At 39.4% G+C, this 10,213-nt stretch overlaps 1 pseudogene; it reads right to left on the reverse strand.

The window, feature by feature from the left end:
- Nucleotides 1-491: 491 nt before the first annotated feature.
- Nucleotides 492-638, reverse strand: LOC128591669 (uncharacterized; annotated as a pseudogene).
- Between the last annotated feature and the right edge of the window lie 9,575 nt (nucleotides 639-10,213).

Genomic DNA, 10,213 nt, shown 5'->3' on the forward strand with positions numbered 1-10,213 from the left:
CTCACTGCTCCTTGTCTTCTAGAACTCATTTTTGTTCTTGCTGTTTTTTTAGGTCCTTCTACCTCATCTCCCATTCACTGAGCCCTCTAGGCACTTCCAGTTGGGTTCTTTGGCTTAAAATGTCCAACCTCATTTTTTGCTGCTTGCACCGCGGGACCTTGTTGGTCATGTTTCCTCAGGGTGAGCAGTGAGGGGTTAAAACAGCTGATAGGAATCTGAGCAAAGAGAGGCATCATCGGTCCACTGTGATGAACATTCCTCTACCACCTTGGAAAAACAGGGAACCACATCTCTGTCTTCTTATCTATTTCCTTGGACTCACCATCTTTGACTGTCTTCCTAAAAGGGTAATCTCAGATAACTCCTCTGGGGCCATGTTGAGAGGGTGACACATTTCTTTGTACTGGTCACTGTAACACTAAAATGCTATTTCTTTTTTAGTTTTTTTTTTTTTTGTTGTTGTTTGTTTGTTTTGTTCTTTGTTTTTATGACAGGGAGAGCTTGAACACAGTCCCCCCTACCACCAATTATGCAGTTGAGTTTCCCACATTTGGAGAAATCACAGGGGTGCAATGGAAAAGCCTCACCCTGGGCAAATCTCCTTCATGATCAGGGCATCTTTCCTGCCAGGTAGGTATCCAAAATGCTATTTTTTTCCTCTTAAATTTAAAATATCTTATAGATTGTTAAATCAATAGATACCCATTACTGGAAAGACTTGCAAATATAGAAAAATAAAAGGAAAGAGGCAGACTCATAATCATATAATCATACCGCCCAGGAGTAATAACTATTATTAACAGACAATTTTCTGTTAATACAGATCTTAAAGAAAGCACACTGTATATACTCCTTTAAAACTGTTTCAGTCATTAAACTCTACAGTATAAGCACTTTCATTTAAATAGGTATTTCCATAACTTTTTCAAACGGGTGACTGTTGAATTATTGAATAATGTGAAATTGTCTAACCCATGCTTCCTGTTGGACATTTTGGTTATTAGAATCATTATTAATAAACATTTTTGAAGTGAAAAAATTGTATATACATGCTCAATCATTTCCAAGAATATATTTTAATAAATGAAATATTCATTACACAGACTTTTCTCATCTATAGTAATCGAAGAAACCTATTTGAAAACCTTACAAACCATGCAAAGAGTAATTCTATTTTAAACAGTATTCATTTGGCATATATTTCAATTAAGAACTAGCACGGTGGCCAGGTGCAGTGGCTCGGGCCTGTGATTTCAGAACTCTGGGAGACCGAGGTGGATGGTTTGCTTGAGGTCAGAGATTTCCAGACGAGCCTGAGCAAGAGTAAGAGCCCATCTCTACTAAAGAAAAAAAAAAAAAATAGCAAAGTATGATTAAAATCCAATATTATTCCAAGTTGCTGTATTAATTCAATTTATTCCATACACTACACTTTGGCAAGATCTTCATACAGATATGGAGGAACATGAAGATTTCTTTCATTGAAGAGGGACCCACTTTGCTGTTTCTTTTTTTTTTTTTAAACAGCTTTATTGAGGTATAATCCACACATCATTCAACTCAAGTATGATTTAGTCACTGTGATCATATTTTAGAGCGATGCTGCCATCGCCACAGTCAGGGTAAGGATTTAGAGTTTTGTCTGAGAGGAAGAGGGAGGGCAAGATGGCTGACGAGAGTCCCCCAGTTTGTCCCTGAGCCTCGACTTCAACAACTGCCCACACACAAAACTCCTTCAGAGGAACCAAGGATCAGGTGAGTGATCATACTACCCGGTTCTAACATTATATCAAGGAGGCCCGGAACAGGGCAGAGAAGAAGGTGGCATCACCTGTGCTGTCACTTCCTCACACCACTCCGGCCCCATTCCCTTCAGTGCTGTGACAGTGATCAAGTGGGGAGGACAAGGGGCAGGGAGGGAACTGTGGGACTTTGCTCTGGAACCCAGGGCATGGGGGGACACAGCACAGGGTGCCCACCAGAGAGCATCTACACTGGCCCAGTCAGACGGGACCCTTCTGGCCTGAGACCATGGTGTTAATAGTCCCTCCACTGATGGAAAAGAAGCCAAATTCTGTAAAATAACTTAAAGAGGTGTATTGTGAGCCAAACTGGAAGACCATGACCCAGAGCCACACCCAAGAAACTTTGAGCAAGAGGGCAGGGAGTGGTGGGTGACAGTTTGGTTGATACATTTCAAGGAGATGGGAATTATGAGTAAAGTCATAAATCAATATTCAGAAAGTGTACATTGGTTTGGTCCCCAAAAGGTAGGACATCTCAAGGTAAAAGGGTTATAGGGTAAAGGTGGGTTTAAAGATTCTTTGGGTGACTTATGAGTGGAATTGTACAATGTATGGTCCTTTGTGACCATCTTCTTTCCCTTATCGGATTTCAGAGTTGGCTCATTCCGTGGTATGTGTCAGTGCCTCACTCCTCTTCATTGCTGAACAATAGTCCATGGTAGGCGTATCCCTCATTTATTTGTTCAGGAGTCAGATAGACGTTGGGTTGTTCCCCCGTTGGGGCTGTTAGGAGTAACGCTACTGTAAACATCATTATACAAATTTTTGTGGGGACACATATTTTTATTTTTCTTGGGCAAGTACTTAGGAGTGAGATTGTTTGACCGTATCAAACTCTTCACTTATCTGTGTGAGGACTGTTTTCCAAAGAAGTTGAAACATTTTCCAAATCTACCAGCAGTGTATAAGGATCCAATTTCTTACATCCTCATCAACACTAGTTATTTTCTGCCTTTTTTTTTTTTTATCACTGCCACCCTAGTTTGTGTGAAGTGGTATCTCATTTGGGCCCATTTGCATGTCCCTGATAGCTAATCAAGTTTCTCTCTCTCTCTCTCTCTCTCTCTCTCTCTAACATTAGCCTTTTCAAAAAGTCCAGAAATAATAAAATAAAGATGTTAACTTCATTTCACAATGTTTTATGTTGAGCATTTAATTGATATTCTTTTAAAATTATTTTTTTGATGAGATAATCCAACTCAATCTGTGGACTTTTAGTGACTATGGTTTCTAAAAAATATTATGTGCTTAATAGATGACAATATAAGTAAAATTATTCTGCTTTCTTATAAATGTAGACATTATTCATTATCTGTCTGTGGCTTCCAAGAATTTGTCATTTATTATTTTGTCAAGAATAATGACTCAGATGTGGTCATTTTCTGTTAATGAAGAAGTGTTAGCTAGCCCTCAGTTCAGAATGCTATTTTCTCTGATGGGAAAATTGATAAAATATCCCTTTAAAAGATGCATGACTTAGCAGATCTATAACTTAGATTCATTTAAAATTTTTTATTTTGAGTACTTAAAAATTTAATTAAAGGTAAATTTTTACTGTTAATATTTAATTCAGCTCAAAGGAGTACTTTCAGTATGAATTAACAGTGATGTAATTTCAATTAAATTCAGCATGGTGAAACATTTGAGTGTTGAAAGTTAAATCTTGCTGCAACAGAGAAAATAACCCCATGACAATAATTTGAAAAGTATATGCGAATAAACATATAGTTTTACTTTATGATATAAAAACAGCATTCAGCCCCTCAGGTCCCAAACTTTAATACACTTGAGACTTCGAGCAAAAACTGGGGGACGGAGCAGTGAATTTGCTTTCAATACAAAATCCACATGCATATATTACAGATCTCAGGTGGATTTGCAGAAAATCTTGTTCTCGAATGGATAAAAGTGTGCAAACTTCTTTGAATCAAAAAAACAATGTTCAGAGAGCAGTAGCTGAGGTGCTGAGGTGTAGGCTAGAACAGGTATTTTAACAGTAAACTTAGAGACAGGTCACAGAGCCGCCGATAGAATTCAGCTTTATTTATTTATTTATTTAGAGACAGAGCCTCAAGTATCACCCTGGGTAGAGTGCCGTGCACACATTGCCTATGTATGCATAAGCAATTACCCCAGTGTGTCCCATTTAAGTACAATTGGGCTGACCCTGCTCAGCTTCCAAGATCAGAGGAGATCAAGTGGTAAGACCATAGACAATTGGGATACTCTCATTGTTTTTGACATAATAGGCGTTCAAAAATATTAACAAATTGAGTACTCATTCTGTGCCGAGGACTTTTTAAACACTTTATTGACTCATAATAACCCTAAAGAATATCAACCCTAAAGAAGGATATAGTATTGTCTTTTAACAAATAAGGCACAGAAATTATAGTACAGAAAGGTTCAGTAACTTGCCTAAGGTCACACAGCTTCTAAGTAGCGAGCATAGGGTATGAATGTGACTTTCAGAGTTACAAGAGTGTATTTTAATGTATAATTATTTTGGTACCCAAATTAAATTACTGCCTTGAAAATTTGTTTTGAATAATAATAAATCTAGGAAATGGAAAATTAGGGAAAAATGGTTTATTTCATGAGTTTTGTAGTTGTCTTTGATAAGATGACTTAATGAAATGTTTTCTGACACAGGTCACGTAGCGGGGTTAATGTAGTATTTCAGTCAGATGAGTTAACTTGCACTAACTCTTGCTCGTCCTAAAGACAGGTCACTCGTACTCTAATGAGTACCTCATTTTTGGCTTTTAGAGTCAAAGAGGAGAATCAGCATCCTGCTCTTAAAAATTAATTAAATTAAAATTAAAATTTCAATTTAAAAATTCAAAACTCAGTCACAAGATCTTTTACCCTGTCTGCAAGTATATTAATCGCCAAGGCACTGAAGGTCAAACCCTAAAATTGAGATGGTCAGAGTGCAGCCCACCTCTCTGGAATGATGTCTATCAGTGCTGAGTGAGGAGTGGGGCGGGGGGGGCGCCAGGGGTGCTCCTACCCACCTGAAGGGACAGCTGGTGACAGAGCCATGTCTATAGAAATTCATTCCTTGCTCGGCCTGTTCAGGGATTCCATGGAGTTTCTCTGGAGCAATTTATAGACCTGAGCCCTGGAGCTGGTCTCAAGCCCTCACCTCACCTAATACTCAGTCTCTCTCTCCTACTGTTCATTCCAGGGTCCCCTCACCCTCAGATACAACTTCTGTCCTTTAGATAATCACCTGCCAGTGTGAGATCTGCTCACTATGCCTTCCTCAGGCTGTGGCTGTCACACCTGTCCATTTACTAAAACAGATGGTTGAGGACAGACCAAAAGTAGACTGCTCGAGGGTCCAACACACATGTGCCTGTAGCAGCAGCCCCACCCTCTAGGGTGGAGGTTCAGAAAGGATCAGGGGCCATCGCCTCAACAGGTCAGGATGGTTACTCCTTTTCTTGTCTGCTGGGCCTTTTCCATAAGACATTCCAAGTGCCTGGGCAGCTGACAAAGCTTAACTGATGACATGTCCAGGGATTATGTTCTTCCTTGGGGAACCAAGAACTTTAAATTTAGAAACCCCAGAGCTGCAGGAACGAGAGCACAAGGTCTTCACATGCGTCACTAGAAATGTCAGTAAGAGACGCAGCTCTTGTCTGTACTCTTTTTCTTTCTTTTTTTAGCCAGAGTCTCACTCCCTCACCCTGAGTAGAGTGCTGTGGTATCATCATAGCTCACAACAACCTCAAACTTCTGGGCTCAAGCAATCCTCCTGCATCAGCCTCCTGAGCAGCCGGGACTACAGGTGCTCACCTCACTTGGCCAGTTTTTCTATTCTTAGTGGAGATAGGGTCTCACTCCTGCTCAGGCTGGTCTGGAACTCCTGAGCTCAAGTGATCTTCCTGCCTCAGCCTCCCAAATAGCTGGGACTACAGACTCCTATCATAACACTTGGTTTTTTTTTTTTTTTGTTTGTTTGTTTGTTTTAGATATTGCTCAGGCTGGCCTCCAACTTGAGGGATCCACTGGCCATGGCCTCCTAGAGTTCTGAGATCAGAGGTAGAGTCGCCACACCCAGCCATTGCCTCTACTCCTTGGTCTTTCATCCATGTTGTCTAGTTTTTGGTGACCCAGAGCCATCACATGCTCACTAATTTAGGGTACAGGCTATATCCTGGGGGATGTTTTCCCATTCTCAGTGGGAAGCATCTCTGAGCTTGACCACTGGGTCCCATCACCACGTACCTGATGATGGACCTGCTTTATTTGAAAAGTGCGTCCCTTGGTCCAGCATCATGGTAAGTGCCATCACTGTTACTGGACCTTACACTCTATACCGGTATTTTTCAACCTTTTTTATCTCATGACACTTGAACCTACAGTTAAACTTCCACAGCACACTTAAATTATGTTGAGCCCCCAAAAAGAGTAAAAATACATATATTTACAGAACTTCTTTTGAAAATAATGTAACTGGTGATCTTTAAAATTTTTGCATCACACCTGTTGAAAATCGCTGGTTGAAAATCACTGGTCTGTGTTATCTGTGGATAATGTAAGAATATGAACTGCTGCTATTTATCATCTTGACAGGAAGTTGGGAGATGGAAGAACATTTAGCACCCTTTAAATTATTTGCAGCCCTATTCCTCCTTGATGACACTTCATACAGGGGGTCCATAAAGTTTGTGTTTGATTCAAGGTTAGCATTATTTTAAATTGCACACGAACTCTACGTTCACCCTGTGTATTTGTGGTTCTCTCTGAAGGTATTAGAGGTGCCTGGTAAGCTCTCAGTTCTGGGGATAAGCATCAAGAGGTGTAGCTGAGAGCAGGTGTGAAGGAGGTAGGCTGGCTTAGCACCTAAGTAGCAGAAAGCAGCATTCGTGTCTTATTTAGGGGCTGCAGATTGGATGTCCGATGGCTGTGGAATCTTTATGCTAATTTTTATGCTAATGGCACAGCCGCAAGACTTTGAGTCTCCTGCATTCAAACCCAGGGTGATGTTAACGGCGTCACATAGATTCATGAACTCTTCTTTGGTTCCTGAGCTGCCATTTAGAAATTTAGCCAGCAGCAAGCTAAATAGTTCTGCAACAGCCTGAATGAGTTACTGCCGCTGCAGAATGCTTGTGCGAACTCCCCAAGAGTTACTCATGCAGCAAATGAAATGGGATGACTTTTACCAGTGCCCCAATCAAAGTAGAAATCACCCCCATTGTTTGATGAGTACCAACCACGTCCTTTTGCGGTTAGGAAATTGATGTTATTTTACATATGTGTATTTAGTGTTCATTTTAAAGATGACTATTACTGTAACATCAGTTAACAAATGAGCTTGAAGCCAAATATCATTTAAGTGGAGTCATTGAAGTTTTTCCCAACTTTATGGTTTGGTATGATTGACAAGTAAAAATTGTATATATTTAAGATACACAATGTGATGTTTTGATATAAATATATGTGGAGAAATGATAGCCACAATCAAGCTAACTTATCCGTCACCTTGCTTCATCGCCATTTTTGTTTATGCTTGAGATCTATCTATTCTTTTAGCAAATTTCTTTTCCTTTTATTTTTTGAGATAGAGTCTCACTTTGTTGCCCTCGGTAGAGTGCCGTAGTGTCATAGCTCACAGCAACCTCTAGCTCTTAGGCTCAAGTGATCCACCTGCCTCAGCCTCCTGAGTAGCTGGGACTACAGGCACCTACCACAACACCTGGCTAATTTTTCTATTTTTCTTTGGTAGAGATGGGGTTTCACTCTTGTTCAGGCTGGTCTTGAACTTCTAATCTCCGGCGTTCCACCCACTTTGCCTCCCAGAGAGCTAGGATTACAGGTGTGACTAATTGCACCTGGCCTTCTTAGCAAATTTCAAGTATATAATACATCATTATTAATTATAGTCACCATGCTGTACGGTGGGTATCCAGAACTTATTCACCTATGAGTAAGAGTTTGCAGCCATTGGCTGCCATCCCTCCCTTCCCCCAAATCCCCAGCCCCTGGTAACCACCGTTGTATTCTCTGTTACTATTTATCTTTCATTTATTTAGAGTGTTTAGATTTCCCATGTATGTGAGATTAGGTGATATTTATCTTTCTGTGTCTGGGCTATTTCACCAAGTGTAGTGTCCTCCTGGTTCATCCAGCTTGTTGTAAATGGCAGGATTTCCCTCTTTTTAAGGCCAATTAATATCCCATTGAGGGCATGCATACACACACACATACCACAGTTTGTTTATTCATTCTTCTGTGGGTGGACACTTAGGTTGTTTCTGTATCTTAGCTGCTATGAATAATTCTGCTATGAATTATGAAGAGTGTGGCTATCTCTTGCAGAGAGTGATTGTGCCTCCTTTGGGTATATACCCAGAAGTGGAACTGCTGGATCATATGGTAGGGATGCCTTAATTAAAGTCTAAAGACAGTAAGTCTAAAATAACACAATTGAAAATGAGAGCTTTTGGGCCCAGTGTGGTGGCTTACACTGTAATCCCAGCTCTTTGAGAAGCTGAGGCAGGTGGATTGCCTGAACTCAGGAGTTTGAGACCAGTCTGATAAAGAGTGTGACCCCGTCTCTCCTAAAAATAGAAAAACTAGCTGGTTTGTGGTGGGTGCCTATAGTCCCAGCTACTCAGGAGGCTGATGCAGGAGGATCACTTGAGCCCAGAAGTTTGAGGTTGCTGTGAGCTATAATGACTCTATGGCACTCTACCCAGGGCACAGAATGAGATTCTGTCTCAAAAACATTAAAAAAAGGGAGAAATTTTTTGGTTCACTCTTTGAGACATGTAAGAATTCTTATGATGTTCACTTTAATCTTTAGTAAAACTGATAGTATCATTTTTTAAGAAAAGTATTTTAACAGTATTTTTTAAAATGCCACCTTTTCTTTGTACATTATTAAAGCTACTGTCATGCAATTCTAGTGACAAAGACAACTCAAGCTAAAGATATTTCTTACCATAAGAGCACAGACACAGTCTTTTATTATTTTTTTACCTGTTTAAGGCCATATCCCAGGTTATCACCTGATCAAGTGAGAATAGATTTCCATTAACAAGACACTATCCTTTAAGAAATATGCACAGCTTACCTTGAACTAGGAAAAGACAGAAAATGCACACATAACTTTTTCTTTAGTTTTCTAAAGAGCATCTTTTGTTGATAATAGGCAGTTGTGAAATCCTCCTGGGGAATTCTGGGTTCATGGGAAGTGATGGATGAACAATTCAGTAAAAATGTGAGCAAATACTCCTATATGCTTCCTCCATCCTTTAATATAGGAACATTTCATGATTTCTGAAACACACTTTCATAGTAAACACAGTAATAACCAAAGACAAAGAATAATACAAAAAATTCTTTTACCCTCGAGTGATGAAAACTATAAATATGATTCAACATTTTGGTTTCTTGTATAATCAAACAATAGTTAAATGTATATCCTTTTTCATCTTTTTTAGAGACAAAATCTTGCTTTCGGGCTCAGGATGGTCTAGAGACAGAATTGTGTATTACTGCACGGCCTGGCCTCCAACTCTTGACCTCAAGTGATCCTCCCACCTCAGCCTCCTAAGTAGGCATAAGCCAGTAGATTTGGCTCTAAATATAAATTTAATAACTTATATAAATAAGTATATGTATTGTTTGACAATAATTTTTGTCTATTATCATTATTAAAGCTTTCACATATCAATAGATACATTTTAAAATAAGATTTTTAATGTCTAAGTTGTAGTTCATTATAGAAATGTACTATAAGTTAATAAATCAGTCTCCTATTATTGATCATTTAGGCTGTTCACAATTTTTATAATTATAAAAATGCTATGTAATTAAATATTAATGCTAATTCTTATCTTTCACCAGTATAAATTCCCAGAATTAGAATTGCTGTATGCACATTTTAAGGCTTTAGATCATTTTTAAGGTCTTAAGCCAGGACATAATACATTTTTTCACATTCCTGTAACAACAGTAGAAATTAATTATGGGGAAGCAAATCTGACATCTCTGGGGGTTATTTTGCTTCCTTTGAAAAGTGCTCTAGCAAGAGCTGTCCCTTCCATCACTCCATCATCTGTTTATTGAATTCCTGCTGCATACAAAGGGGCAGATGAATGCCAGCCACACACAGCGAGTGGGATCCTAGCAGCATCTTGACTCTCATAGAGCTCACAGTCTAGTGCAGAATATAAAGAAATAAACAGGAACTGCAGCAAATAGTGTTTCTCAATGTAGAGTGAGGGATGTTGCCCCCAAAACGTATCAGAATTGCCCCTGAGGTTATTTCCTTTTTTTTTTTTTTTGAGACAGAGTCTCACTGTGTCACCCTGGGTAGAGTGCTATGGTGTCATGGCTCATAGCAACCTCAGACTCCAGGCTTCTAGGGATCCTGCTGCCTCAGCCTC

Source organism: Nycticebus coucang, chromosome 1, assembly GCF_027406575.1.
Source record: "Nycticebus coucang isolate mNycCou1 chromosome 1, mNycCou1.pri, whole genome shotgun sequence".
In the NCBI taxonomy this organism is placed as follows: Eukaryota; Metazoa; Chordata; class Mammalia; order Primates; family Lorisidae; genus Nycticebus; species Nycticebus coucang.